Here is a 6,000-nt window from a genome sequence, read left to right on the forward strand (position 1 = left end):
AGATGGCAACTTTATAGCTCCTTCTGGTGAAGTCAAAGGTCTCCACCCTATTTGATTTATTTGCATTCTCATTTCTCTATCTGGAGTCCTCTTTTCTTGCCATTTGCCTACTCCTCCCTTCCCCATCCTTTTTCATTTGTTCCTGCCCTTGCTCACACCTTCCCTCTCCCTCCCTTTCTCTCCTGTCACTTTAGCTGCATGCTTGGTTCTGGTTTATTCATCTTTTATTAATTTAGCAAACATACACTAGGCCTTTACCATATGACCAGTCCATATGTAGCTATGAATCTTCAGGCTCATACTGTCCCCTCTCTCATGTTTAGGCCTCCTATCTGTTTAGGCCTCTGGTTTTGCCCCATCTTGGCCTCAAATGTGTCATCCACCAAGTCTATTCCTTTGTGTTAGGATACCAGGAAAAGTGCTGTACTGGATAAAGGATTAGTGGGCTGGGAAATCTTAAAATTGATGTGTATATATATATATATATATATGTATATATATATATATGTGTGTGTGTGTATATATATATATATATATATATATGTATATATATATATATATATATATGTGTGTGTATATATATATATATATGTACACACTCTCCTAAGTAAAAGGACCCTGAGAGCACAGGGAAACCTAAAAACAATCTCATAACATGAACATGAGTTTGGGACTTACCCATAATGACTATAACACAATTACCACAACGTTGATGATTTAAAAAAAATGAAAAGAAAACAAGATGGTTACTTTCACCTGCTGACTACAAAGGTTGCAGCCTTTAATTATCATGATTAAATACTACTGTTCTCTCTTATGAAGCCGGCCCATTGTATCAAACAAATACTAAAGCAACTAGGAGGGCAAGCAAGTTCCAGGGAATCCAGAGTCGATTTTTAAGCCATGACTCCCACTCTTATATATTCAGAACAATCTATAGAAGCTAAATATGAAAACAAAAGCATAAATGTGCTCACTGCCAAAGCCCTCTGTGCTTTGAAAAATCAGAACACAGTGATTTAAGAAGGAATGAAACAAAAATAAGACAAAACTGAAGAAATTATTTTCCAACAGTGAAGAATATAATACTTTTTCATAGTTAATCCTTACATACCATTGCAGTTTCACACTTAAAAAATACTGTTTTTCTTTGTAGTAACTTTGGAAATCCTCCAGTAATCTCAGACTCAATGAGTACAACCACTTTATGCAAATAAAAATCTACCCCATCCCCAGCCATCTCATTATGTGAAAACACTAGGTAATGGTCCCATTTTGATTCACTTGGCCATTGGAAATTCACTTTGGCAGGGTTCTATTTATAATGTAATTAACTTAAAAATTTTTTTCTATCTTTTGAAACCAAGGAAGTTACCAAGCATAAATATCTGCACCAGGATGTTTCTTGTAGAGTAACATGTGATTTTTAAAAAAAATTTTATTCAATCTTAGGTTCAAATAGTTTTTTTAAAAAGTCACGTATTCTAACCTTCTATCCAATGCACAAATCTCCCTCAAAATATCCAGAATGCATAACCGTTCAACTTCTGCCTGAAAACTGCCTTTCCCCTACGAGACGAGAAATCCTACTGCATAAAACAGCTTATTCCAGTTCACAATTTGTTTTTCTTCCTACAAGAAAGTGTTTGGAAAGAAAGGAAACAAGACATTGTAGCACTTTATTATCATTTGTTGAACTTATGCCTGAAACTGTTAACACGTGGCCCAGGATAAATGGGGACAGAAATGGGTTACTTGGTGATAGAAGAGGAAGGAGGGAGACCAGAAATGCACTGCTGCAGTCTTTTAAAAAACTAGATGTTATAATAATAATAATGATGATGATGATGATGATGATGATACATAATCAGGGGAAAAATGCAAAAATAAAAAAGGATTAATTTAAAAACTTAAGAGTGCCACCACTTTCCATTTCTAATCATACTCTTCAAAGGTAATCATTATTAAATTTTTGTATATCCAATCAGGTATTTTCTATGCTCATGTGGACACAGCTGTACTATATACGTATTTCTTATTATACTATACAAACATGACACTAGACTGTTTTGTAAACCTTTTCACTTAAAAATATATTGGGGGATATTTCCATATCAGTACATAGGGCTCTACCTTCTTTTTAATAGCCAATTTCACAGGTATAAATATACCATTTATTTATCCAGGTCCATAGTGATGACATTTAGATTACTTCCACACTATTCTAGTTGTTATACAAAGCCAGAATTTATCCTTCCTATAATTTCTTTCAATAATTTCTTTTAAATCATTTGGAATAAACCTAACCTACCATTTAACAGCTCTTTAAACATTTGAAAATCACCATCATATGGGGGAAATGGGAAACTAAATATAAGTGTTGAGCTCTAATATCAGAAATCAATAGGGGAAAGGATTTCCTCAAATAAAAACAATCTAAATGTCTGACAACACAAAATAGTCGGTGGGTGCCTACATTATGGCCTATGAAGAAGATGGGCTATTACACAATTATTAGAAACATAAAGACTCTGCAGCATTACAATAAATACTGTAATGCTAAATGAAAGAAGATGTAGTTACAGGTAACTGAGATTAACCATGAAACATGTCTGCAAATGAAGAGATATTCAAATGAAACGTAGCGGAGTTAGGGTAGTAAGAGCATGGATCATCATTTCTTTTCAAAATATCCTTTCATATTTTATAATTTAATTTCTACCATGAATAAAAAAAATGATAGCTATTACGATGATCAAGATGATCATTCTCAGTTTCAAGGTCCTCTTTACTTTCTTCCCTGATTATCTTGGAGATACCAATCGTCATAGTAAATAATCAGGTCTTGAAATTTCTTGATGGCAAAGTTACAATCAGCCAACAAAGCATGAGGTGTGACTGCCCACAAGAGAAAAGAATGGAATGGAAGGGAAGATGGTAGAGATCAAAGAAGGGACAGTCAGGAAGAGCTCCAGCTTAAATTGTGTTCACAATCATCTAGCGCCACCATTCTATCTTCGTGTGAATAGGGAACTGATTATGAATTTCCAGATCATATCATATGGTCAGGGCAATGGGGTCAAAAACCCAAGGTAATGATTAAGACCTGGATACTTAAGAAGGAAGAAATGGTCACACTCCCAAGCCAATATAAAAGTTCCTATTTCAGAAATTTAAAGTCTCAGGGAGCCTAGGTGGCTCAGTTGCTCAGGCGTCCGACTCTTGATTTCGGCTCAGGTCATCATCTCACAGTTCATGAGTTTGAGCCCAGTGTCGGGCTCTGCACTGACAGTGTGGAGCTTGACTGGGATTCTCTCTCCCTCTCTGTCTGCCCCTCCCCCTCCCAAAAGAAATAAGTAAATATTAGGAAAAAAAAAAAAGAAATGTAAAGTCTCACAACATGGTCAGCATAGCATTTTTTAATTTAAAAGCATTCATTCCTCCCCCAAAAATTCATCCATTTTAAAGGACTGATTAATTCCTTGAACAAATCTAAATCACAATGCGTTTTTTTTTTAAACTATTCCTTGTCATGATACCCAAATATTTTGCAAATCACTGGCGTATGATGAATAATGACAGACAAACCCTAGTGCATAAAAACAACAATTAGATTATTTTGGTCACTGTGTGCCTTTGGCATGAAAGGTTGTTTATTTACAATGCCACATCACCTTGGTTCTGAAGAGAGTGGCATATAAGCTCTGGCTGGTTAAACATTAACTAGTGATGAGTCACATTTGCAGCTGGAACTCACTCTAGAAAAATAGGGAGAGAAATGTTTGTGCTTGTAAGTTAGAACTAGGAGTTCATGCCTTTATTTATTTATTCATTCATTCATTCTTTATTTTTGAGAGAGAGAGGCAGAGCACGAGTGGGGGACAGACAGAGAGAGGGAGGGAGGGAGACACAGAATCCGAAGCAGGCTCCAGGCTCTGGGCTGTCAGAGAGAGAGAGAGAGGGAGACATAGAATTCAAAGCAGGCTCCAGGCTCTGAGCTATCAGCACAGAGACCGATGTGGGGCTTGAACCCATGAACCGCGAGATCATGACCTGAGCTGAAGTTGGACGCCCAACTGAATGAGCCACCCAGGGGCCCCCATGCTTACATTTATAATAAGACATGGTCAAATCCTGTCTACTTTCTTGTCAACTGATTTACTTTTAAAATAAATTTCCTTTTTTGGCCATCCTCAGGAAATATTTTTATTAATAACTTGGCAAAAATCTAAAAAGGCAAAAACTTATCAAATCTTCCTAACTTTTTTCTGTCACAAAAATACTTCCTAACTACCTACTATGTGGAAGAACTATGTTAGGACTTGAGATAAACTTGAGACACAAGGGTGCAGAAGAGACAAGCCTTGTTCTCGGGAGCTTATGGTCTTATTGCAGGGCTGGGGGATGGAATGTGTAATTACAATTAAAGAACATTCAATATGTAATCACCAGTAACAGAATCAAGACTGAAAAATATCCCAATATGGCATTAAAGATGTTTAAGTGCTCAAAATCAATTATATTACCACAAAATTCAGAAAGCCTGGGTTGATGCCTATATAAATATATATATGTTGAATAAATATATGTTGAATATATGTTGAATAAATATATGTATATATAAATATATATATATATATAGTTGAATAAAACTCCATAAAAGCATAAAGGTCAACTAGTGAAATGGCTGTTAAAATAGCTCATCTAAATTAATAGAAATATCATAAATGAGTTGTAATAATTGTCACCCTGAAATTTAAAAAACACAAACAACATAACAGCTAACTTTAAGTAAGTTCAGTTCTGGGGGGCACCTGGGTGGCTGAGTTGGTTGAGCATCTCACTCTTGATTTTGGCTTGGATCATGATCCCATGGTTCATAGGATCGAGTCCTACATTGGGCTCTGCTCTGACAGCAAAGAACTTGTTTGGAATATTCTCTCTCTCTCTCTCTCTCTCTCTCTCTCTCTCTCTCCCCCCCCCCCCCCGCCCCATCCCCCCCATTGTGCGTGCTCTCTCTCACAAAATAAATACATAAACTTAAAAAGAAAGTTTAGTTCTGGAAAGACAAGCCTCAAGTTATACATATGTCCTGCAAACTAAATGAACAAACATATACTAAGAAGCTATTGTGAGTAAGAACTCATTTTAGGTTCAATGAAAGGCAAATGCCTATCGTGGCCTTGCTAGGTTAGGACTATGGCTGATTACTGTCACAGTCAGTGTGTAAGACAACTTGAATAACACTGTGTGGCTATTATATAATTCTCTATATTCTAGGAAGTGAAACTCAAATTCCTTCAATAGTACCTTCAATAAGTGGTACTTGAAATAAAAACATGCTTCAGTCATTCAGGTAAAACCATCACACTGAAGAAAGCAAAAAGTAGAGGAATGTCTAACTAATGTCAAACAATGAAACTAGTGCTGAACAATTTCATCTTCTGCAAGCAATATCCCATAGGTACAACCTCCTTAGGGTTGGTAACATTTGCTTACTCAAGATATTTTCCTGGAAGCCAGTAAGATATTTCAGAAATTAGATTTTTTAGATAAAAAATAGGCACGTTTAAAAAAATATATAAACTTAATTTTAAAAACTCCTCAAAGGTCTTAGGTTATTACAATAACATAAGCGAGGTCTTTCAAATGGATAAAATGACAATGTTATGGTATTTCAGAACATGTATTTTAGTAGATCCTCAAAGTAGATACGTAGTCTCACTATCATAAAATATTGTTTGCAAATTACCAACCCCTCCTCTTTTCTTTTGGTGTAAAGAAATGAGAAGAGAATGAAATTACCATAAAGCAACACTTCAAACCAGTGTGTTTCAGGTGGTTTGTGGTCATAGTCATGGCATCATAAATCCCCAATCAAATGGCCCTCCAGGAGTCAGAGAGCAAGTAGCTTTAGTTGACTGTGTTTAATTACCTATCCAGCAAGCAGGGGAGATACATGGTCTGGTAAAAAAAAAAAAAAAAAAAAAAAAAAAAAAA

General features: G+C 35.7%; 1 protein-coding gene across 14 annotated transcripts in view; it reads right to left on the reverse strand.

The window, feature by feature from the left end:
• CSNK1G1 (casein kinase 1 gamma 1) overlaps window positions 1–6,000 on the reverse strand; it is a 174,602-nt gene that overhangs the window by 72,394 nt on the left and 96,208 nt on the right. The gene's annotated exons all lie outside the window — the stretch shown is intronic.

This window comes from Panthera uncia, assembly GCF_023721935.1.
Source record: "Panthera uncia isolate 11264 chromosome B3 unlocalized genomic scaffold, Puncia_PCG_1.0 HiC_scaffold_1, whole genome shotgun sequence".
Lineage (NCBI taxonomy): Eukaryota > Metazoa > Chordata > Mammalia > Carnivora > Felidae > Panthera > Panthera uncia.